This window comes from Dermacentor silvarum, chromosome 4 (genome assembly GCF_013339745.2).
Source record: "Dermacentor silvarum isolate Dsil-2018 chromosome 4, BIME_Dsil_1.4, whole genome shotgun sequence".
NCBI lineage: Eukaryota > Metazoa > Arthropoda > Arachnida > Ixodida > Ixodidae > Dermacentor > Dermacentor silvarum.
The window spans coordinates 232,080,533-232,106,691 of NC_051157.2; the positions used below are offsets into that span (position 1 = coordinate 232,080,533).

The window sequence follows — 26,159 nt, forward strand, 5'->3', positions numbered from 1 at the left end:
CCGCTTAGTTCGCGTTGAAGAGAGACGCGCTATCTTGAAAGCGATCTCTTCTTACGTGACGAACGGAGGGACAGGCTCCCTCGTTGGGTATAGCATAGAAATGCTTACGCATTTAAAGTTCTTACGGGTAAATGTATTTTGTTTTTCTGACGACGTTTCGTGCCGCCTGTGCCCAGAGGCATGCTTACCGCACACTAAACCAAATAAACAAGTGTTTGCAGGCGCTCCGTGAAGGAACCGCGTGCAAGAGGTGCGCTGGCAGTTATCGCTGCAATGGCAATAAACAGCTTCTGCCATTTGTCTTCGCTCACTACAAAATACTAAAAACACCGTCCGACACTGCTTATAAAGTAGCGCCCCTGGAAACCGTATTGCCTCAACTTGGACGGCCTACAGTGTTGGAAGACGTGTACGCGTTCAACGGTCGAGATGCCTAGCGCTCGCTACCGAATGTGACCGAGAAACGATGGCCCTACGCGCTTACGATTCGTCGCACTTCTCACTCTCTCATGATCCGTCGCGTCGCGAGGCCGGTCCCCGCGCCAGTTCCGGCGCATACGAGCCCATGACGAACAGTGAGAAAACTGGGAAACGATATCGGTCGCTACAAAATGCGACCCCGAACTATTTAGCACAATAACAACGCGTCCATAAGTAGTCAGTCCCATATTGCAGTTGCAGTGTAGACCAAAGCTACCGACAGAAGGACTTATAGCGAATGCTGCGACAGAGTTGTAAAAGAGAAATACGTTCAGGGAAAGCACTGGCGCACTATGTGCAGAACGCGGCGAAAAAGGACAGGACTCGAAAGGCATTGCTGACTCACAGTACGATGACAAGCCGCGTTGATTGCCACCAGACTTTCCATTGGCGACGCCTCAGAACAAGTCGCACAGCCCGCGACGCACATGTGCCGCCCGGTCTGCAGGGGACGACGCGGCGTCCGCAACGGTTACCACGACGTGCAAACGTTGAGCGCACATTCGTTTCCATCCATCGAATGCCGACGGAGGCGAGCCCAGCGGCGCCTACAAGGGTCGGCAAATACGACGCGGGATCGCGTGGCAAGTGAAATTGGTTGAAAGAATGCGCATGTACCGTACACACCATTTCAAATAAAGTAAGAGCTAGCTGATCTTCGTTTTTCGCAAGTGTCTTATATACTTTACACAATGGGCTTCTTCGATTATACGTTCCTGACAGTCCGCCCGAGACGGTGCTTTCAGCCATTGAGCGTTGCGCATGCAGTCTTTAGGACAGTCCGGGAGTGTCACAGACGGATAATCGAAGAGGCCCAATACTGCGGCGTTACTTTTTCGAGGGCTCAAGAAAGGAGACGCAGTTTCTACAGCAATTGTTCGATCAAATTTGGGCCAGTATATTGACATGTGTCGACGTTTGAGAGGGCGCAGTATACTCAACTGACAAACACCGCGTGACCAGCTGTCACCGTCACACGCTGTCAGTGCTGGGCAAAGATAGTTTGGAAATGTATCGTGATACGATAATAGATACTCGGGCAGCAAGTTTTGAGATGCAGATACAAGATACTACCGGAATTACTGTATCCGATATACTTTCCATTTGCATCCTAACATACTTCGATACATTCGCAAATTTCTTATTATAGATCTATATAATGTAGCAGCAAACGCGTGTGCTCAAAAATGTTAGCTTGAAAATTTTTTAACTCCGACCAATACTGTTTCACTTCAATGAAATGTCGTTAGTTTCTCAAAATTTTTGTCTTTCTTGCTCAAAGTATAATCTTTTCATTCCGAAACAATTTATTTGGGTTGCTTAAATTAACATGACAGCTTTTTATACGCTGCGTTGTCAGCGGTTCTTGCTTGTCACTTTCGTAATTGATGGGAGTCGCTGCTCTGCTCACCTATCTGGTAGCGGGTCGCCATGTAATCCGCCTTTTTCATTTTCCTGTGCTGCCATCTGCCCCGCGCCGCTGGAAACGTTTTGGTAGGGTGCTGGGGCTTTCGCCGGTTGATTTGTGAACCTGCGCCCGTGTTAAGTGCGCATCGGTTGTGCGTTTCGTGGATCGCGAATAATTATTAATGGCTTCTGGGGGGCAGCATGTCGTTCCTGGAAGCCATGTAGCACTCACCAGCTATATATACACGTAGGGTGAGCAGGCCTGAGTGTGCTGTTTTGTTTACAGTGCGGCCGATAAAGGCACGCTGAGTTCCCTCTGCCGTCGCAGTGCTTTAGAGTTTGTTGGCCCTGACTCCTGCACTTGCACCTCGCTTTTTTTTGTAATTCTTTTTACACATTCTTTAGACATTTCGCATAAATAAGATGTTTTCGAGTGCGCAGCCTTCCGCGTCGGATTTAGCAAAGCGATGCACTTGTTTACATCGGCATCTACAGCCACAGAGCGTTGTTAGCGTCAAAAAATGGGGGAAAGGTGCATATATGAAAAGGCGCTGATATGAAAGAATGTCCAAACGTAGAATAAAACACACATATCTGCTCATATGAGCCGCGTTGTTCCATGGTGAGACGAGTCAGTATGAGCGGCTGAGCCACTTAAACAATGGCGGCTGTGATCCAGTTACAAATATTGGGCTGTTAATTTATTACTGATTCTCGCTTTTCTTGACCTTCGCGATAGTTTGCGCGTGTCATAAAGCATTATTAGAGCAAACTGTGCTCGCATAAGCGCTCATTTAAAGGCCGTCTTGTTCTCCTGCAAAAACGCGGATGCCATCGCTGACACCGTTGGCATATAACTGAGCGAAGCGGCTGTTTATGCTGCTGTACCGAATGTACCGTCTCTTGTTTCGGGTTTGACGCAGAGATAAAGAGTACGTCTCAGGAATTAAGAAACGTGTCAGCATGCCGACACGTAAAAACCCACCCATCTACGTTGCGAATCCGGCAGCCTACGGTAACGGTGACGTACAGATGTTGGCACAGGCGTTGGGCACAGCGCTGTGCCCCGCTTGTAGCTTATTGTGTACGTGGCCATCGACGCGAAGGGTAGTTTATTTCAAATCGCTAAGGTTAGAATTGGACTATAAAAGCCGTTTCCTTCATTATAACTTGCTTACTTTTCAGTGCCGGTCCGCCGGTAGCTGGTACGCGAACTCGACGGTGCCAGGCCTAACTTTCGCTGAACAGGTCAACATTGGCTCAAACTAATGTGCACGGATTGAGAGGGTCGAATCTTGTGCATTTCAACTTCGTAGGCATGTCTTGACTCACTTTGAGCGCGATTATTTATATATACTAACGAAGCCGTTGCGGCTATCGCGTTATCGGTTTGACGGCCGATCGCGCGGGGTTCGATCGAATGATGGTCGGAACGCTGATTTTATCGGTGCCGTCGGCAAGAAAGCCCGTCCCAGTACGACAACTCGCGCTCGTCGGTTACGTCTTGTAGGCCTGGTATGATAAAATGGTCTCAGCGACACAGTGCTGATAGGTCGGCCAATCGTAGGCGTGCGCGTCTTGTCGGTCTTGTATCGACCCAGTGTTACCGCGCCTTGAACGAGTACGTGAAGTCGGGCACACGCTGCCACTACCAGCAAGCGAGGACCGACGCTGCAAGAAGTCTTCGTCAGCAACGTGTTTTTAAGTGTCGTCCTAGTGTAACGCAGGGCTTTATCGATAAATTTGCTATTACAGCCATCAATGCAAGGCGGCAACTACGCGGTTCCCTGTGCAGTCTAGACGGAGCCCTCACCGCTTCCTCTTAAAAGTGGAGTTGCAGTCTTACGCAACGCACGTTTTCGGTGCCGCACCGACGTCGAGCTACCAGTGAAGTTTCAACGAGGTACACAGCACGAGTTTGCACTTGCAGTAGCGCGCGTGCGAGCGCATTTTTTTTTTTCGGGGCCGCACAGCCGCGCGCGCGACCCTTCCAAAACGTTTCGCGACTAATCCGCCAGGGCAGGGCGCATGCGCCGTAGCGCCGTGAAAAAGGCGGATTGCAAGAACGTCAATAAGAAGCCTCTGCACGATGGCGCAAATGCCGCGGTGGAGTTTTACCTTGTCCGTAAAAATAAAAAAAATCAAGAAACAAAAGTTTGGCTGCGTGCACACTTCACGCGCTTGTTTTGTCAAGACAGCGCGAGCGCCACCACGTGACTCTGCTCCCCCAACAGGGACGCGGAGACCTCATCGCCTGCCCTCGCTGGAGTGCTCTGGCGGAAAGATAAAAGAACCTCACTGCCTCTAGTTTCAAGTGCGGAGCACTTTAGGGGCCCGGGCTGTCGGCGTGAATATGTGATCTCATATCGTCGTGGTCACGCGCAAGAACAGGGCCAAAACAAGTACAGAATTGATCAAAATCGGTTCAAAATAAACTAACGCGATTCAGAATAATGAAACAGAAATAATCAAGCATTAAGCGCATTAATGAGCAAAAACTCGTGAAAACCTTGTAATGTGATCTCAGGTCATCGTGGTCACGCGTAAAAACAAGTTATCAAGACAGGGTCAAAACAAGTGCAGAATTGATTAAAACCGGTTCAAAATAAACTAATATCCCAAACGCCAGTCTGGTACCAGCGCAGCGCAAGAGAGGGCGCCACCACCCCACAAGCGCTCAATTCCTACTCACTCCAGCGCTACTCCAACACCCGATCAGCGCGCGCCGTGTGGCAAGAGGAGAAGGGCAGTTGGCGCGCTCTCTTTGTGCCATGTCGCTGCAGGCGCGCATCGAGCGACAACGCTGGCGCATCACTGCTCCGCACTTCCCTAGCTTTCACGTTAGTGGAGCTGCATTAGCGGTGGATTTGAACTACACAAGCGCAGGATTTTTATTCAGGTGGCTTAGTGGCAGCAGTATAAGCTTAAGAAGCGCAGTCCAGCAAACGTTTATAGTAGTTTCGCACGGTGATGTGCAATAGCAGTGTCTTGTATCTTAAGATATATTACTTCATGTATCGGAAATAGAGATATTGATACACGTCTCGTCAGACGTATCATGATACCGATACAAGATACCCAAAGAGCACTTTTTTTTCTTTGTAAGTAAAGGAGGGAGAGAGAGAAATACGTTTATTAAATCATTAAAAAATAGAAAATTGTACATGTATGAAAAGGCAACTCCAGTGGTTTTTCCGGCCTTTTGGCTAAGATCAAATATAGTAAGTAAAGGAGGGCAAATGCGAAAATAAAGTTGAAAGTTGAAGCATCTAAGATACATGTATCTTCAAAACTGCCCAGCACTGCCACCGGTCGACATACACGACCTAGGTGAAGTACGCGTCACGTACACTGCGCCATGTACAATTCGGGTCCCTTTCCTCTGAGGCCGTCATGATCACGAACATTCGTCACCTGAGATTCAGGCGCACGTTAGTAAATCTCACGTGGTCAAAAGAACAAAATGTCAACACGACAGCCTAGGCACCAGCATTGCGCTCATGAATTTCCTTCATCTTAAGAGGAACCCATATAGCTCGGGAGCTCCCATCTAAAAATATGGAAAAGAAGAAATCCTTTTCCTCGGCAGCCACTGCACCAATCTTGATGAGGTAAGTTGCATTTAAAAGAAAGAAGGCAAAATCTAGTGACTGTGGCAACCAGATATTTTGTTTAGGCCATTCGTTTTATTTTTTATAAATGTTCTTGAATGTTGCAAAAATTCAGAGAAATCAATTATCAATTTATAACTCTGTAACCCAGCAATGCAAAACGATATCACAATTTTGGCAACTGCGCGCCTAATATTACATCTTTATAAAGCGGACAAAATTGTTGTGCTATACAACGATCTGAAATATGCCATATCTGTGAAAAGGACGTCTGGAAAGCCCTCATAAACATTAAAATTGTAACAATTTCGCGTAGACGGTAAATTTATATATTAAATTTGTTCGCTTTAGATGCTCTGAGAGATGTAGTTTGCAGAATTACGATATGTGTTTTTGGTGCAAACTTTCGGGCTTGTAAACTTTTTTTATTTTTTTTTATTTCAAGCATACATTGCATTCTACAGGTGCTGACATATGGGGCAGAAACTTGGAGATAACAAAGAAGCTCGAGAACAAGTTAAGGAACGCACAAAGAGCGATGGAACGAAAATTGTTAGGCCTAACGTTAAGAGACAGGAAGATTGCGGTGTGGATCAGAGAACAAACGGGGGAGTAAAGAATGGAGCTGGGCCGGCCATGTTATACGAAGGATGTATAACCGGTGAACCATTAGAGTTACAGAATGAATACCAACATAAGGGAAGCGCAGTCGAAGATGGCAGAAAACTAGGTGGGGTGATGAAGTTAGGAAATTTGCGGGCGCAAGTTAGCATTAGCTAGCGCAAGGCAGGGGTAATTGGAAATCGCAGGGAGAGGCCTTTGTCCTGCAGTGGACATAAATATAGGCTGATGATGATGATGTCACATTTTAGTAAAAATTCCAGACTCTAAATCAAGATTCTGCTTCATAGAATCACTATAAATTAACCTTGTCGGTCAAAAACAGCTAATTTTAGACAAGTCAGTCCAGCAGCGGTCTCATCAAAGCGTTTCTGATTTTTACATGTGTTTGAATACGAAGGTCGGAGTTGGTGCCGGGTTCCTCTTAGGTAAGCGTGCAAAATGACACGGAAGAAACGAAAGACGCAACAGGAGATGTGCTTCACAGTGATCCGGTTTTTTTTTTTTTCGTTCTTGTCCATGGAAATTTGTGCTGTCACTTCTGTTGACCTATTAGTTCTGCTAAACATGAAGAACTTGCACGAAGCAGACGATGTTATGCGTTGCAGTTCGTTAGTAGCTGGCTATACCCAGCATCGTTTGGGATTATACGTAAAGCGCTACCAGGTGGGCCAACGTGTCTGCGTAAGACGAGCAGCTTTGTGTCTGAAGCGAGCTTATGTGTGACAAGAGCAGCGAGACGACGATCATGTGACGGCGACGGTACGATCCGGCCATTCGACGCGAGCTTCAGAAATGCCGACTGCTGGCTTCTACATAGGTACTGGACGAGCGTAAGGGACAGAAACAGATTGTGACGTCATCAGCCACTAAGCGTTACACGATCGTACGTACTTGTGGCTCTGCCATGCGGTGCGCACGACGATGGCAGCGATGAAGCGGTAAACCACGAAGGCGGTGCAGCGTCGCAGTTTCCGCGTAGCGTTAGCTGCTACGAGACAGAGAAGGGAGGAAGGGAAGGCAGACCAGACTCGGTCCAGTTTGCTACCCTACACGTGAGGAGGCAATGGGTGCTACAAAGAAAGTAGCGGGGAATGTGGGCCGATCCCGGAGACGGTGTTGTCTGTAGTGCGAGCTGTCAGGGGGAAAAGAAAAACAGCAAGTCTCAGAGAGCTAGTCGGCTTTGGCGCGAGACGGGCATGCGTGCGATCGTGGCCTTGTGGTCAAAGCCTCCTTGGTCAGAGTGGTGACGTAGTGGCTTTGGCATTGCGCCGCTAAGCCCGAGGGCGCGCAATCGAGTCCCGGTCGCGGTGGCCGCATTTAGATGGAGGCGAAACGTAAAAACGTTCTTGTGTCGTGCATTGGGTACACGTTAAAACGTTAAAGAACCCAAGGTGGTCAGAATGAATTCAGAGTGCCCTACCACGGCGTGCCTCGTAATCATGATGTCGTTTTGACACGTATTACCCTAGAATATATATACTGTAATGAAGATGAAGAGATGCACTTGGGCTCGAGCGCTAGGACACCGGGAGCTAGGGGGCGAACGAGGAGAAGAGGAGGACGAGGGAGAGAATAGAACAGCCGCCGCCGTTTTATTCTTCTAGAATCAAGACTTACACAGCTTGGTTGAAGATTTTCTATTCTAAATATCCTTTCTTTGGGAGCCTCCTCTCTTGGAAAGTGCCACAGGGATATTTGCTCAGCCGTGGAGGAATTTATAAGTACTTCAAATAGACTTTCTTGAATTCTCTTAAAGATTTTACTTTTGTTCATTTCCTCCAGTTAGCTTTACCAATTTTGTTATTAACCAAGGTTGTAATACCATCCAAATCTTGGCCAATCCCCCGCAGTGGGTATGCGCCATCAGATAACGAATACCATACCATACCAAGAGCCGGCCCAGGAACGGGTGCTGTCTCTCTGTCTCTGTTTCGTTACAACGGCGCAGTCTACAATAAACCTGCCTTACGGTGTTCGCGCCTTAAATGTTTCTCGCACGGTTCTTCGGCGTGCCGTGTCCCTCCTTCCCAGGAACGCCGTCCACGCTTCCTTCGGTATGGAGCCCGCCACCCTACCACGGACGCAAGTACCCACTGCACCGTCCGGGGATGGCGTCGAAGCCTTCTCGGCGGCTCTCGGACAGGGATATACCGATGCCCTCGTCCACGCCATCGCCGAGCTGACACAACAGCTCCAGGGTATGACGACCGCTTTCGCGTCCGCCGGCGGTTGCATGCTGCCTGGGAACGCCGTCCACGCTTCCCTGCAGCCGGTTTTAGTGGAAATATTAGCGTTTCGCAGCTTTCAGGACGACGCCATCTTTTGGCTTCGCAACATCAATGCCTTGGGTGATCATCATGCCTGGCCCGACCACACAAGATAGCTGGTTGCAGCGAAACGACTCCGCGGTGCAGCCAAGGCATGGGGAAAATACGAAGGCATCAAGCAGCGGTCCTGGCGTAAATGGAGTACAGCTCTAATCGCTGCTTTCGGCCCGTTCACGTTTGCCTGCGACGAGCCCGGCCAGCACTGCTCCACGGCCGGAGCTCCTCAGAAGCACCACTTTGACGCACCAGTCGTGCCCAGTAACGCCTCGCCAGGGAGGCCCGCAGGCTGCCCCGCCGCAGAAGCCGGCTCCCCGAGTGTCGTCGCGGGCCCCATCGCAGACGGTGAGCAGCGCACGGCGACTACCGCTCCCGCTTCGAGTCACCACCGAGCGGCAGATACCAAACCGGCATCATTGGCTCCACCACAACCTCTGAACACGCAGCAAGTCGCCGCTGCTACTTTCACGCGGCAGTCTACGCCGGCTGAGCTGCTGCGACGAAAACCGTGCATAGCTCAGAATCCGCAGCCTCTTGCCGCTGTAGCTGCACCCGGGAAGGTTTTGGCAGATTGCTCCGCCACTTGCCCCGCTGTAGACCCAGAACGAGAGCCATTTGTACCACCACGGCTCCTCGACTCTGCAGCGGCTTCCGACACCGCACCATCGCTTTCAGAGACCAAGACCACGTTCGGTCCAAAGCATTCAGTGCAACGGCACTCAACCACATCAACGCAGGGGCGCATGGAGGCGCCGACGCTACCACTCCGAGAGCCCGACCAGTCCACGGATCATGGCAGGGACATGCTTCCTGACTCGTCGGTGCCACATCGCTGCATGTCTACGCAGCCGTTAGCCGAGTTGGGGGGGCATTATCGTCAAAGACCCGCCCACACGCGAAAGACGCACAACAAGCGCGGGACAGCGGACGAGAAGCACGGAAGACCTCATCAAAAACGCCTTATAAATAAAATATAACGCATACAAAAATTAGCAGTTAGGTTTGTATATTCGGATTACAAAAGGCAGTCTCAGGTCTCAGGTCTGATCGCAAGGCCAAACCTAAAATCCCTCTCGCAGAGAAGAGCAATTTCACGACTAAAATTCATCTATCAGTTATACCATGGTCATTTCCAGATAACACGTTCTCATTACTTGCAAGATCCTCCAAAACGCTCAACCAGACGAAATCATTCCAAAACAATCTATTCTCCCCCAAGTCCTGTAAATGTTCACAAACACTCCCTTTTTCCGTCGGCCATTTCCCAGTGGAACAAGTTAACTAACGATATTGTGTGTTGCAATAACATCGACTCTATTATTAACCGCATTCAGTGTATTGACTTCTCATCATGATTTTTTTTTATCATTACATTTCTGTATGACTTCTGTATGACATTCAGTGTATTGACTTGTCACCAAGATGTTTTAATCATTGCATTTCTGCACCACTCCTGCACGGGCCGTGAAGGGCCTGCGGTATATTCAAATAAAAAAAGACCAGTCGCGCATTTTCTTCGGTAACGGCGGATTCGAGCTCAACGGCGGCCGTCGATCAGTTTGCGGCAGCGTTGCGAGGGGGCACGCAGCGGCTGAGCAGAGCGGCTGCTCATCGTGCAGGATCTCCAGCCCAACCCCTGCGACAGGATGGTCGTCGACGAGACGTGCGACCAAGAGCGCAACAGTCAGTGCCGACTCCCCGAGGAGCTGGTTGCGCGCTGGACGGTCTTATAACGACGACTACTTCCGACGACGACCATGCAGTGTCAGCATCATCGAGGCCTCACAATCGCCAGGGCTATCTTCAGCAGCGTGGCAGACTGCAATGAAGATCAAGAGATACACTTGGGCTCGGGCGCTAGGACACCGGGCGCTAGGGGGGGAACGAGGAGAGGAGAACGAGGGAGGGAATAGAACAGTCGGCCCAGGAACGGGTGCTGTCTCTGTTTTGTTACAATACATATATTTCAGTCATCGCTTCCCCAGGCGCGTCCAAAATCTGCGAGCCTGTGCGTGTGGGCGCTGTAGCACTCGGCGCGTAATGGAGCGGCATCGATGAGCACGGATGGAGCCGCCGTCAGACGCGCGCGGTCCCACGTGCGCTTTCGCTTTTCTGCAGCGCGAGCCGCGGCGACGAGATATATTCGGCAAGTGCGGATGCTTCAACATGCTCGGAGCACCCGATGCAGGCCGTTACGACCGCGCAGGGCGAAAGCTTCCGAGAAATGGGAGGAAAGAGCAACAAAACGGACTGACATTGTCAACACAACCATGGCGTTTTCCTCGATCCGATAAAGCACGTCCTCCAAACACTTTTATCATCGCTTATCTGATGAGCTCGCTTAGCGATTGCCCCCTACACACATCGGTTAGACTTCTATCAGTTGCCTTAAAGCAATAAAAATAAAACGTGCCCTGCCCGCTACAGACAGTCGACTGAGCGTCTCTTTCGTCTTCGTCAGCGTCAGAGCCGATTTGTGTCGGAAAATATTTACACATCGCCCATTCATTGTCCGGTTTTCCTGCGAGCGATTTCAACGGTAAATATAGAGCAAATGCCATACCAAAAATTTAAAACACCGATGGTAGCCATAATTCATTACACATGAAAAAAAAAGAGAGAAAGCACGTAAAGCACAATGTACAACAGTCGGTTACATATTACTATGTTTACATAAAGCGCAAGAACAACAGTTTGAAGAGTTCAGAAAAAAAAAATCGAAGACAGATAAGTGCGCGGGCTTGCACTCATGGAACAGAGAAAGAAATAAAAACGAGCCCGCCGTAATAGGTGACTGAAGAGACCTCCGGTGGGGAAATTAAAGGCTTTCATGCAGCAGACAAGACACTCTGATCTGCAGGTAAAAACGAAGCCAATCGGGAAATTGCGCACTCTTCGTGCCAGGTCGAGAACGGAGTAACTTTTTCGCAATGTTGCAACAACCTTAATAAAGAAATGTAAGCAACTAACATATAACTGCATTAAAGTAAGCGTATACATAACGGATAAAAGGAACGACACCGAAAGAACGCCCAAAAATTATAAGAAACTGCAAAAACGTAATGTTACATGGAGTTATTAAGGAAAGACGTGGTTAGCAGAAAACTGAATTCCCGGCGGGCCCTCTCGTAGATAGCGCTATGGTGTCAGTGAAGTCGTTCCAAAGGCGAATAGCTCGTGGGATAGCCGAGGAGTTCAATGTCGTGCCACAGACAAGCTTCAAGCTAAACTGATCATACAATCTTCGCGACCAGTAATGAGAAACATCGAGATACAAATGTGATGGCGTTGTGTTGTGGACACATTTGTGAAGTAATGATAACAGAGCAATGTCGCGACAAGTATGCAATAGCTCAACTGAGACAGGGACTTTAATTTGTGTTGCATGTTTCACAGTCAAAACAACGCAAAACACATTACGCAGCCCTGGATCATAGTTGCTGGGTAAAGTTATTCTCATAGCCAAGTGAGCTACCGCGACGGGCCCTAATGATCTCGAAGCATTGGACGCAACATGTGACGCAAGGGTCGGTGTGAGGTTTCCAGTGTGCACCATACTACACTGCTATGTAAGTGATACAAAAACGGTATGCGCTTGCGGCTGATACTTGGAAATGCCGAGCTTCATTGTTCAAGCGTTACACCAAGTACAAACTAAATGTGAGATCGTTTAGGAGGGTTACACGGTCATCAGTGCTATTAACGGAACTGCGGAGAATGCAATCATCAATAGAAATGCGCATATCTGAGGATATATAATTCGGAAAGTAATTAAACCAACGATCCAAGAGGAGGAGTAGATTTTAATGAAGAGAAGGGAGGCCTGAAGATCGTGTCTCTAGCCTGCTACTCCTCACTGGGGTAAGGGGAAGTGGGAGATACAGGAAGAGGTAGGTGATTACGATCCAAGAACTACGGTATGCGCCTGAAGTGACATATGAGAGGCGAGGAGAAAAGAATTACGAGCAACTTGGATAACGTTTGCGGGCGGGCTAGTTAGTGATGCATTCTTCGTAGTAGTGTTGCAACACGTGCAAAGTGTCGGAATAAAATGAAAAACAAAAAAGACACGAAGGACAGAGTGCAGCACTGCCTCCTGTGCCATCTCGCTTTTTCGTACGTTCGCATGTGCTACGAAAAATGCCAACTGCGAATTGCCGGCGATTCGAGAAGAATCCGTGATAGTGCGAGCGAATATAATTTAGAGCAGGCAATTTAAAAACAAGCCGAAATAGAAATTCCAATTTGCATCAAATTCTCGTTCAAAAGTATATATATCCGCCCAAGCATTCCGTGAAGATGCTTAACCAGCGAAGCTGAAACGTGCGGCCCCGGTGTTATCAATGGGGTAATCCCGGGGGTTCATTAAAGTATTTCTCAAATATGAGGCTACACACGCGTTCGGTTGCGACGGAGAGAACGACGTCACTGACGGAATGCCCGCAGACCGCCGTGGTCGCTCGCGTTCGATGTCTCGAGTTTGCTCGGCGGCGTGGTTAACAGCTTTCGCCCGCCATTAGCGCTTGCGATTCTTCGATATTAAATTGCTTCAAAATTAAATCTGTACGTTACGGTAAGACAATGAATGCCTCATACACCCGTAATTGTGGCCTCCCGATTACGACGACAGAAGAGATGTGAAATTCTACGCTTGAATGATGAGCGGCAACGCAGCCAGCTGCGGAAGACGACCACGAACGCGGGAGCAGTGACACGAGCGCGTGACGAGCACGAGTGCAACCCGAGGGGCGCCAACGAGCCAGCTGCGGAAGACGACGTTACGACACTCGAGCCAATGCTGATGATGATAGTTTTCTGTTGACCGGCGACTAACAGATGCTTTTTCGTTTCTCCAAGCCATATAAAATCAGTATTAAAAATCTGTATTTTTTTACTATGCAAACTTGCAGCAGCAGAAAGCAAAATCTGCGTGCTTTAGGCTGTAAAATACGAAAATAAATGGATATCCGGCCAATGAAAGCACGTCCGGCTATCCAACAACATTCCGTTTCTGTCCAAACGTCGCTCAGGCGACGCGTAAGACAAAAATACGGACAAACATGCATGATTCCTTACTTGCAATGTTATTTCTAGATGTCCTCAACAGTGCCGTGGCTCTTGGGCCACGGCACTCCGCACGAAATGCCACGCCACTCACCGTTGATGCTGTTTCAGGTGCTGCTGCTGACTGGATTCTGCTATCAGCTACCAGTGTTTCCGACATGCCTGCCCGTCCCGCAGCTGACTCGTTCCGGGTCGACTGCGACCGTTTTTTCGACCATTTGTGCTCACCACTGCCGAATCTGGAGACGTCCGAGTTTCTGACCTGGCAACGCGCAACAATACCAGCTGACCAGGATACCTACATAAAACGCACGGATTCCACCACCCTCTTGGGCCACGGCACTGCGCACGAAATGCCACGCCACTCACCGTTGATGCTGTTTCAGGTGCTGCTGCTGACTGGATTCTGCTATCAGCTACCAGTGTTTCCGACATGCCTGCCCATCCCGCAGCTGACTCATTCCGGGTCGACTGCGACCGTTTTTTCGACCATTTGTGCTCACCACTGCCGAATCTGGAGAGTCCGAGTTTCTGACCTGGCAACGCGCAACAATACCAGCTGACCAGGATACCTACATAAAACGCGCGGATTCCACCACCCTCTTGGGCCACGGCACTGCGCATGAAATGCCACGCCCCTCACCGTTGATGCTGTTTCAGGTGCTGCTGCTCACTGGATTCTGCTATCAGCTACCAGTGTTTCCGACATGCCTGCCCGTCCCGCAAGCTGGCGCAGCTGACTCGTTCCGGGTCGACTGCGACCGTTTTTTCGACCATTTGTGCTCACCACTGCCGAATCTGGAGACGTCCGAGTTTCTGACCTGGCAACGCGCAACAATACCAGCTGACCAGGATACCTACATAAAACGCGCGGATTCCACCACCCTCTTGGGCCACGGCACTGCGCATGAAATGCCACGCCCCTCACCGTTGATGCTGTTTCAGGTGCTGCTGCTCACTGGATTCTGCTATCAGCTACCAGTGTTTCCGACATGCCTGCCCGTCCCGCAAGCTGGCGCAGCTGACTCGTTCCGGGTCGACTGCGACCGTTTTTTCGACCATTTGTGCTCACCACTGCCGAATCTGGAGACGTCCGAGTTTCTGACCTGGCAACGCGCAACAATACCAGCTGACCAGGATACCTACATAAAACGCGCGGATTCCACCACCCTCTTGGGCCACGGCACTGCGCATGAAATGCCACGCCCCTCACCGTTGATGCTGTTTCAGGTGCTGCTGCTCACTGGATTCTGCTATCAGCTACCAGTGTTTCCGACATGCCTGCCCGTCCCGCAAGCTGGCGCAGCTGACTCGTTCCGGGTCGACTACGACCGTTTTTTCGACCATTTGTGCTCACCACTGCCGAATCTGGAGACGTCCGAGTTTCTGACCTGGCAACGCGCAACAATACCAGCTGACCAGGATACCTACATAAAACGCGCGGATTCCACCACCCTCTTGGGCCACGGCACTGCGCATGAAATGCCACGCCCCTCACCGTTGATGCTGTTTCAGGTGCTGCTGCTCACTGGATTCTGCTATCAGCTACCAGTGTTTCCGACATGCCTGCCCGTCCCGCAAGCTGGCGCAGCTGACTCGTTCCGGGTCGACTGCGACCGTTTTTTCGACCATTTGTGCTCACCACTGCCGAATCTGGAGACGTCCGAGTTTCTGACCTGGCAACGCGCAACAATACCAGCTGACCAGGATACCTACATAAAACGCGCGGATTCCACCACCCTCTTGGGCCACGGCACTGCGCATGAAATGCCACGCCCCTCACCGTTGATGCTGTTTCAGGTGCTGCTGCTCACTGGATTCTGCTATCAGCTACCAGTGTTTCCGACATGCCTGCCCGTCCCGCAAGCTGGCGCAGCTGACTCGTTCCGGGTCGACTGCGACCGTTTTTTCGACCATTTGTGCTCACCACTGCCGAATCTGGAGACGTCCGAGTTTCTGACCTGGCAACGCGCAACAATACCAGCTGACCAGGATACCTACATAAAACGCGCGGATTCCACCACCCTCTTGGGCCACGGCACTGCGCATGAAATGCCACGCCCCTCACCGTTGATGCTGTTTCAGGTGCTGCTGCTCACTGGATTCTGCTATCAGCTACCAGTGTTTCCGACATGCCTGCCCGTCCCGCAAGCTGGCACAGCTGACTCGTTCCGGGTCGACTGCGACCGTTTTTTCGACCATTTGTGCTCACCACTGCCGAATCTGGAGACGCCCGAGTTTCTGACCTGGCAACGCACAACAATACCAGCTGACCAGGATACCTACATAAAACGCGCGGATTCCACCACCCTCTTGGGCCACGGCACTGCGCATGAAATGCCACGCCCCTCACCGTTGATGCTGTTTCAGGTGCTGCTGCTCACTGGATTCTGCTATCAGCTACCAGTGTTTCCGACATGCCTGCCCGTCCCGCAAGCTGGCGCAGCTGACTCGTTCCGGGTCGACTGCGACCGTTTTTTCGACCATTTGTGCTCACCACTGCCGAATCTGGAGACGTCCGAGTTTCTGACCTGGCAACGCGCAACAATACCAGCTGACCAGGATACCTACATAAAACGCGCGGATTCCACCACCCTCTTGGGCCACGGCACTGCGCATGAAATGCCACGCCCCTCACCGTTGATGCTGTTTCAGGTGCTGCTGCTCACTGGATTCTGCTATCAGCTACCAGTGTTTCCGACATGCCTGCCCGTCCCGCAAGCTGGCGCAGCTGACTCGTTCCGGGTCGACTGCGACCGTTTTTTCGACCATTTGTGCTCACCACTGCCGAATCTGGAGACGTCCGAGTTTCTGACCTGGCAACGCGCAACAATACCAGCTGACCAGGATACCTACATAAAACGCGCGGATTCCACCACCCTCTTGGGCCACGGCACTGCGCATGAAATGCCACGCCCCTCACCGTTGATGCTGTTTCAGGTGCTGCTGCTCACTGGATTCTGCTATCAGCTACCAGTGTTTCCGACATGCCTGCCCGTCCCGCAAGCTGGCGCAGCTGACTCGTTCCGGGTCGACTGCGACCGTTTTTTCGACCATTTGTGCTCACCACTGCCGAATCTGGAGACGTCCGAGTTTCTGACCTGGCAACGCGCAACAATACCAGCTGACCAGGATACCTACATAAAACGCGCGGATTCCACCACCCTCTTGGGCCACGGCACTGCGCATGAAATGCCACGCCCCTCACCGTTGATGCTGTTTCAGGTGCTGCTGCTCACTGGATTCTGCTATCAGCTACCAGTGTTTCCGACATGCCTGCCCGTCCCGCAAGCTGGCGCAGCTGACTCGTTCCGGGTCGACTGCGACCGTTTTTTCGACCATTTGTGCTCACCACTGCCGAATCTGGAGACGTCCGAGTTTCTGACCTGGCAACGCGCAACAATACCAGCTGACCAGGATACCTACATAAAACGCGCGGATTCCACCGCCCTCTTGGGCCACGGCACTGCGCATGAAATGCCACGCCCCTCACCGTTGATGCTGTTTCAGGTGCTGCTGCTCACTGGATTCTGCTATCAGCTACCAGTGTTTCCGACATGCCTGCCCGTCCCGCAAGCTGGCGCAGCTGACTCGTTCCGGGTCGACTGCGACCGTTTTTTCGACCATTTGTGCTCACCACTGCCGAATCTGGAGACGTCCGAGTTTCTGACCTGGCAACGCGCAACAATACCAGCTGACCAGGATACCTACATAAAACGCGCGGATTCCACCACCCTCTTGGGCCACGGCACTGCGCATGAAATGCCACGCCCCTCACCGTTGATGCTGTTTCAGGTGCTGCTGCTCACTGGATTCTGCTATCAGCTACCAGTGTTTCCGACATGCCTGCCCGTCCCGCAAGCTGGCGCAGCTGACTCGTTCCGGGTCGACTGCGACCGTTTTTTCGACCATTTGTGCTCACCACTGCCGAATCTGGAGACGTCCGAGTTTCTGACCTGGCAACGCGCAACAATACCAGCTGACCAGGATACCTACATAAAACGCGCGGATTCCACCACCCTCTTGGGCCACGGCACTGCGCACGAAATGCCACGCCACTCACCGTTGATGCTGTTTCAGGTTAGCTATTACGAATATTCCTGTTACCGAGATGACGATGTCTGTCTTTTAGCTGTGTCGTGCCCCCCCCCCCCCCCCCCCCCACATCTTGAAGCGTTTTCGTGCAACGGTTGTGTACCTTTGGCGTCTGTTAGTTTTAGGTGGGGACATTGAATCAAACCCCGGTCCTATGACCAAGGCTCAGGAGGAGAAACTAGAACTTGTATACGATGCTATTCAAAGGCTCGAGGCGAACCACACGAACATGCTAGAAAGTGTTAATAGGATCCTCACAATTCATATAAGCTTGCAAAATGAATTGCAGTCTGTGGCAAAGCGTGTAGAGGGACTTGAGCTCAAAAGCCAGACAAATGCAGGCTTGAAAAATGAAATGCTCGCTTTAGTTAAACGTGTGGAAGAACTGGAACTTAATAACCAGTCAACGCGCACATCGGAGGCCTCCACGAGTCATTCTCACGATGTATCAAACATTCAAGAAAAAATTGATGATCTGGAAAACCGCTCCCGCAGGTCCAACGTCCTCTTTTTTGGCATTCGTGATTCTGATAAGGCCGAAACTTGGGAGGTCTCAGAGCGTTTTGTTAGCGAGTTTTGTTCTAACAAACTTGGGCTTACTGTGTCTTCTCTAGCCCGGGCCCACCGCATAGGCCGTTTTTCTGAAAACAAAAACCGGCCTATTATTGCCAAGCTTTTCAACGAAAAAGAAGTCGAATCTGTGATGAGCAAGGGCTTTAAGCTAAAAAATACGGACTTCAGTATTTCACGTGATTATTCTCAAATTGTTCGCGAGAAACGACGTCAACTGCTCAGGTTTGCCAAATCGGAAAAAAAGGAAGGCGACAAAGTACGTTTGGTTTTTGATAAACTATTTATCAATAGCGTGCCTTATGTTTGGGACAATGCGGCCAGTTGCGCAGTACGGGTGTCTGACCAGTGACGCATTCCTTCCAGTCCTCCGAAATTAGCTGCCAAATCACCCTCGCGGTCACGCACTCAGCGCTGCGACGAGTTGGTTACTTGTTTTCTTTACACTAACATAAGAAGTGTTCTTCCCAAAAATGTGGCTCTTTCTTCACTAATCGATTCATGCGGTTCGTCTATCATCGCACTTACAGAGACTTGGTTAAACAACACGATCCCAGACAATGTCGTTTTGCTATGTGACTCCGTTTTTAACTTATTTCGTTGTGACCGCGGGGACCGTAGGGGTGGCGGTGTACTTCTTGCCATCAAGAAAGAGATAACTGCTGTGCTTATCGATGTCACGTCATGCATAGAGTCAGTGTGGGTTCGTTTGAAATGCGGCCCAACAGATGCCATTATTGGGGTGATTTACCGTCCTCCTAACATGACCACATCATTCTCAAGTGAACTCTGTCTTGTGTTAAGCGAACTTACAGTACGTTTTCCCAGTTCTAGCTTACTAATACTAGGTGACTTTAACTTTCCTGTAATTAATTGGTCCTCATTAACAGCCCCAGGTAGTGATCCAGAAGCTCAGGCTTTCCTTCAGTGCTGCCTTGATTTCTCATTGCAGCAACTTATCTCCGAACCCACGCGTCGTTCCGCCACTTCAGCCAATGTTCTCGATCTTATCCTAACCAACAATCCTTACATTTGCTCTAATATTGCGCACTTAGAAGGCCTTACAGATCATTCCATAATCACCGGAAATGTGAACTTTGTGCCTCACAGAAAATCAACGCGTACTAAACAAATCGGGTGCTACAACCGAGCAAACTTCGGTGAAATAAACGCCGAGTTGGCAGTCTTTGCTGAACACTTTCTTCACGATTTTCGAAAACGTTCAGTGGAGGCCAACTGGAACCTGTTCAGTAAAAAACTTGCTGCTCTTGTCGACAAGTACATACCTATCATTAGCATACCATGCACCAACACTGCGCCTTGGTTTAATAGCCATCTACGTCGCCTTAGCAATAAGAAGAAACGCCTGTACAGACAGGCCGACTTAAACAGGCAATCCGATTCCTGGCAACGCTACAAAGCCTGCGATAAGGAATATCAGTCGGCACTGATATCTACTCGTCGCCATTTCTTCTCACACGATCTACCATCAATGTTAACAAACAACCCTCGAAAGTTCTGGCAGACAATCAATCCTTCTAATAAACCCGATATAACCCTAACCGATGCAGCAGGAGACAGTATTCCTGCAGCTCAATGCGCTGAAGTATTCAATAAAGCATTCACATCAGTTTTTACCAGAGAAGAGGCTTTTTTAGCCCCCAACACAATGAATATTTCAAACACCTCAATGTCCGAAATAATTATTAGTGAGACCGGTATCTTATCTTTACTAACGAAACTTAAAACTTCATCAGCCTCTGATCACCTAGGTTTCAACAACAAAATACTCGTGAATTCATCAGAAGGTATTCATCGCATCTTGTCCGCTATTTTTTCACAGTCTCTTTCATCTGGTTTCGTTCCAAGCGACTGGCGGTTAGCTAAGGTCGTGCCGATTTTCAAGTCTGGGGATCGTTCTTTGCCTCTCAATTATCGTCCCATTTCATTAACTAGCACAGTTTGCAAACTCCTTGAGCATGTGATTCACTCCCAGGTTATTAACTATTTAGAAGAACATAACATCATCTTTAAGTACCAACATGGTTTCCGTAAAGGCTACTCGTGCGAAACGCAACTTGCTGGATTCATCCAAGACCTACATTCATCTGTCGATGCTGGTATTCAAGTCAATTCCATATTTTTAGATTTTTCAAAAGCTTTTGATAGGGTACCTCACAATCGGTTATTAACAAAGTTAGCACTGCTTAATATTCACCCTCTTGTTTTAGCATGGGTAAAACATTTTCTTTCTTCAAGGTTTCAGTTTACCACTGTCAATAACCATAATTCTTCTTTCAGCCAAGTACATTCTGGCGTCCCACAAGGAAGTGTACTTGGTCACTTACTTTTCCTGATATTCATTAACGATTTACCTAACTCTGTTTCGTCCCAAATCGGACTTTTCGCTGACGATTGTGTAATTTACCGTAACATTTATTCTAATGATGATTGCCTTGCCCTACAACATGACATTGACTCAGTAACAGCATGGTGCTCTACCTGGCTCATGCAACTTAACCCTTCCAAAACAAAATGCATGTCTTTCACTAACCGTAAGTCTCGAATTCCAACCGCATATACCTTAAACAATAATCCACTTGAGTTGGTAACCACTTATAAGTATCTCGGTGTTCACATTTATTCCGACTTAACATGGAACCATCATATTAACCTTACCGTTGCATCCGTTAATCGGTAATTAGGTCTTTTAAAACATAACCTAAAGCATGCTCCTTCCCACCTCCGATCACGTGCTTATACCACTCTAATCCGGCCTAAAATCGAATATGCTTCGGCAATTTGGAACCCACATCAAGCATATCTAATAAATAGCATTGAATCACTGCAGAACCGCGCAGTTCGTTTCATCTATTCTGATTATTCACGTCATACCAGCATCACAGCATTGAAGAAACGTGCCGGCTTTCAAGAACTATCCCTCCGCTGTAAAATTGCACGTTTATCACTTTTTCATAAATTGTATCATCACTCAACTCTTCATAACGACTTTTTTTGTTTGCCATCTGCTATTTTTGATAGACGCGACCATCCTTTCAAAGTCAAGCGCGTGTCATGTCGTTCATTTAACTATGCACATTCATTCATTCCACGCACTATAACTGACTGGAACGCTTTGCCTCCACGTGTTGCTACCACCACAGATCACGATAAATTTTTAAATCTACTGTCTGCCAGTGCTACAGCGTAATCATTGTGTATATTGTTATCTGGACGTGCATCGGTTTTTTTTTTTACTTCTATGATGATTCGCGTTTTCTTTTTGTTTTTTAAATAAATTTGTTTGCAGGTTGTATAGCTGTTATCAATCTGTATAGTGTTGCATAGTGTTATGACTGTATAACGAAAATTCTAACTTGTTAGTATAGTTTCACATGTGTTCTCTTTGTTGTTGTATTTGTGCCCCCCCCCCCCTCCTATGTAATACCCTCGGTTGCGAGGGCTTTTAGGGGTATTTTGTATAAATAAAATAAATAAATGTGCTCTGCAGGATATTACGTGCGGTGTATTGGCAATCTATTGTCTCCGTGAGTTGAATGCCATGTAGCGAACAGTACACTCGGCAAGAAAAGTTTACGAGACACGAATTCCATGACCAATGTGAATTTCTGACCTGTTATGGCGCCTCTCATCAGGCCGCATCGTTATACAAGGGGATTTGTAAAGTACCGTCTAGGGAGCGTTCTACGGCAATAATTGTTCAAATCAGTTGGTTATTAGAGAGCAGATGTGCAAAATTGAGACGTCCTGTCAACGTGGTGCAAGGAGGCGACCTTCACTGCAGACACTATATCCCTGTGCTTTGACGCAATGTTCTATGCCTTCTGCCACACCGAGGCACCGCGTCACGAGACGAACACCCTGTTTTTCCTTCCTTGCGTTTCTGATGAGCTTCCAGTGGCGGTTTTACGCGCACTGCATTTGATTATTTACGGAAGTCACGTGCCATAATCGGTGACGTTGCAGGGATTCTGACGCAGAGGCGCTTGCACGCGTGATCTTGATTCTGCGGATGGAAGCTTCGAAAAGACGGGCGCCCAGTCATTTGTTCGACATTTGAGCTTTGTTTGACATTTTTTAGCTTTTGCCGTGCCGCGAACGCTTTCATACGTTGTAGACACGATTGCTAGCGCATGATGTAGGCGCTTTGCTTTTCCGTTTGCAGTGCCCTAACTTGGTGAGGGACGTTTTAAGGCATGGCGTTTCTGATTTATTGAATCAGTGTGTAGGTTTGAAAGGGGCTGAAACCTTTCATTTCGAGGCTTTGTTCCTATACGTGGCGGGAATTGAGCATTTAAGCAAATCTCCTGCCTCGCAAACATTTGTGGCCGGCTGTTATTCCGTATCCGCGTCGCTGAAGCGGTCTAGTTCCGATGTCGGAACGATGTCTTCTCTCATGTCCGGCCTCCACCTGTGCCGTGCAACGAGAAATGTAAGGTGCTGCGTCAGTGGATACTCAACCAGCACCGCACATGTCCGCGAGAAGGTAAAGACGCAACAACGAAAGACGGATGGCAACGCACCGCTCTTAAATTCCTGCCATGACGTCATCGATTTCGTCATCGGGCTAGTTAACGTTCTATAACTATAGGGAATTCATTTTTCTAATAATCAATCTGTAACGGTGAAATAAACAAAAATAAAGTTATGAAAGAGGACCTTATCACTCTGATCAATGCCACTTACTATTTCTCTTTGGTGCCCATTTAAAAATTACACTGAGGATGTGGAACTAACACTTTTGTTGCAGGCGTTCATAATTCTGCAAGACGGCCTGGCAGAACAAAGTGCACAATTTCGCTCATTTACGCAATTAACACGTCTGCCCACGTTTCCTGTGGGTGTTCGAGAGAGGGAGAGAGAGAGAGAGAAAGCACTTTATTTGCACCCGTAAGAGAGTATGGGTGATCGGGGTGAGACGCAGCTCCCCCTTTCACCGTCTACCTCCTCCCCCCCCCTCCCCCCCCCCCCCCCCCTAGGCGTCGGCCGGAATCAGTTGGCTTCCGGCGGCGGCCTGGGCTTGACCGATGACTTGTTTTTGGGATTGTTCTTCCTGGCTATGGAGGGAGGATTCGCATGACTCTTTGTTCCCACGTAGACCATTTAGCGCTGGACAAGCCCAGAGCATGCGATTTAGGGTCCCTATGCCTTCACAGTTTTTACATTGGGAAGAGTGGACCTCAGGATGCCATTTGTGTAGGATATACGGGTTTGGGAAGGTACCCGTCTGCAGTTTTCGCCAGATTACTTCTGCCTTCTTTGTGAGAGATCTATGAAAGGGGGGGGGGGGGGTTCTCCTGCCCATTCTATAGTGTTCCAGAATTTCTCTGTATGTGGTGAAGTCTCGCTTTTTGGACAGGGAGTAGTCTGACTGCGTTTGGGCCCGGTGTGTGAGTCCTCGGGCGACCTCGTTGGCGATCTCGTTCGAGAAATAACCATCACAAGAAGCAGCACACGGGTTCTTCAAATAAAGTCCTGAGGAAAGACCATCCCGTAGTTGCCGCAGAACTCGCCCTTGATCAATCACTGAACTGAGCGCCGCTGTAGAAGCGGAACTCAAGCCACGCATGAATGAATTGAATTAAAAAAATATCAGAGCCCTTCCACTACTGTGAAGGTGTAAGCCAGCGAAGCATTGACTGCGGTAGTGAATATTATATACGCCGCAGATCGCTTTCAAGATACGGCACCCGCGCGGCCGCGCTGCGAGCAGCAGCCGACAGAGCATAATGCGCCCCGCCCCCTCCTTCACCGCCACCTCACCCCGGTGCCTCGCATGCGAAAGACCGCGCACTTCCGACCTGCCTTCCTCCCTCGCGTGCGCTACAATGAGCCGCGATTGCGGACTCACCCTCGTACGCTTTCACTCACACATACAGTGTACGGCGCGCGGCGACGATTTTATCACCGTTGGACTTTATACAGAACCTGACGGCGACGGCAGAAATGCGCTTGGAGTGTCCATACTATTTATATCGCAATCATCTTTTGGTGAAGCAAAGACTGACCTGCTTTGTGGCTTAACCAGCGGCAAGTACGCTACAGCACACTGCCAATTTATTAGAACGCACGTTGCACGGCAGCCGCGTGATTACGCCGGTAAGGCATGCATACTCGCAATACAGCACTGGGTTCCAGTCGTGGCCAAGACCGATTTTTCGTGCGATTATGAACTTTGCTTATACAGTAGATCTGCTGTATCGTATTGCTATCACTAGCACAATTTTGTATACTTGCGCGGCCTTACGCCGCAGTGCCCGATGCGGAAGTGATTACGGTGCAGCACTGATCAGCTCTCAGTTAAATTAAGTTTCAATGGGGGCCTTCAGTACAGAGGGAATTTACCGCAGTCCAAGGACGCAAGAATTTATCGATGACTGCTTTTTACGTGCATACTAGAACGTACGTCCCCCTGGATAGATGCGTGTTCATCTTGTGGCCTGAAAACTTAACCAACTTGCGAAGAACAAAAACTCGCAGCACAACAGAGAAAAGAACTAAGACGCAGTGCATAAGAGAGGCACCGAAACAAGTTGCGCCAATAGGCAGTTTTATTTTCGCGTACGTAGAAGCACTACGTAGGTGAAGATCTTGCGGGATCCAAATGCGCGTGCGCAGAACGTGGGCGCCCGGTCGCGTCTCACGTATCCGCACGTGAAATATGCGCACCACGTACGTGCCGGGCTCTGCGAGCTGCTCGCTAATGCTTCGGGATCTCGAGCTGCTCGCGCGAGATCTCGAAGCAGTAGCGAGCAGTTCCAAGATGGCATCCGACGGTGCGTGAGGTGCTGCACGTTCACGTTTTTCGAAGTCCGACGATCACAAAGAAGGCTGCGAGGCATTTTGGAGCTTTCAACCTGGCAGAGAACGCAGCACAAGATAGCGCGGACGCTCAGTTCGTGAGGCGCGCGAATGTCGCATTGGCTCCGATTGCGGCTCGTCTTGAACAAACTTGGCTAGAGTAGCGTTCACGTCCGCCGCCAGAGAGCACCAGGAGATATGCGCAAGGAACGATCTATACGTTTACGAGGCATCCACACACAGACTGTTGCGTACGCGGAACTATAAGTGTCCCAGGCAACGACCGAACCCCTGCCGTCCAGAGTGCCCGCAATCGGGCCGTCAAGTTCGGCTTGGCGGTCCCTCCGTGGGACTAGCCGGGTGACACGGGGTCTCCCCTGCGTCTTCTCTGGACCTCAATAAAGTTATTCCACTCACTCATGCGGCGCTCTGCGCACGTAGAACTCTCACGTTTGCGTGCGCAAAGGTTCTCCGCACGTGAAAGAAAAGGAAAACGAGAAATCCACTTTCATTACACCCTGCGAATGTGGATGTATAGCGAAGATGCTGTCGACGTTAGACAAGCACAACCGACGTTGGACAAATACACGTACCACGCCAACTGACGTTAGACAACGTTTAGACATGCACCGAGGAGGTTAAAAAATAACAACTAGGGTGGAAATGATATCCCGAAGGTTAAGACGCACCGCAGTCATCTTAGGAGGGGCAAGACAAAACACTAGCACATGGCGAAGAAGCGCTTTTCTCACACTTCCCACGAGTTAATCACTTACCAGACAGATGGAAGGCTTATTTTAGCAAACATATACTTATCTACATGTATCTCTGTATCACTGGTTTTAGTGTGAAATCTGAACATTCAGAAACATCTTATTGGGGACAACGTCATCAATACTCAGACGAAGTTACTATTTTGGTTGGAAACAACCAGATTTTATTTTCTAATTAGCCAATCATTACAATACTAATGCCAAATCACGTAACTTTTAAGCGGACATCACCCGACAAGGCTCTATTTCAGAGGTGAAGCAGGGGTCAAACATTGGCTTCCCCTTTCCTGGTAAGAAGCTACGGGAGTTTCGACTCGAGCAATTTTTTAAGCCTCACTGACAAGCACCGCCACCAGAAGCGACGCTATAGACAACCACAAGCTGCCAAT

The 26,159-nt window shown here is 49.3% G+C and overlaps 1 protein-coding gene across 5 annotated transcripts in view; it reads right to left on the minus strand.

Annotated features, from left to right (window-relative positions):
* The window catches only part of LOC119449313 (protein O-mannosyl-transferase Tmtc3), a 731,059-nt gene that overhangs the window by 494,004 nt on the left and 210,896 nt on the right, over positions 1 to 26,159 (minus strand). The gene's annotated exons all lie outside the window — the stretch shown is intronic.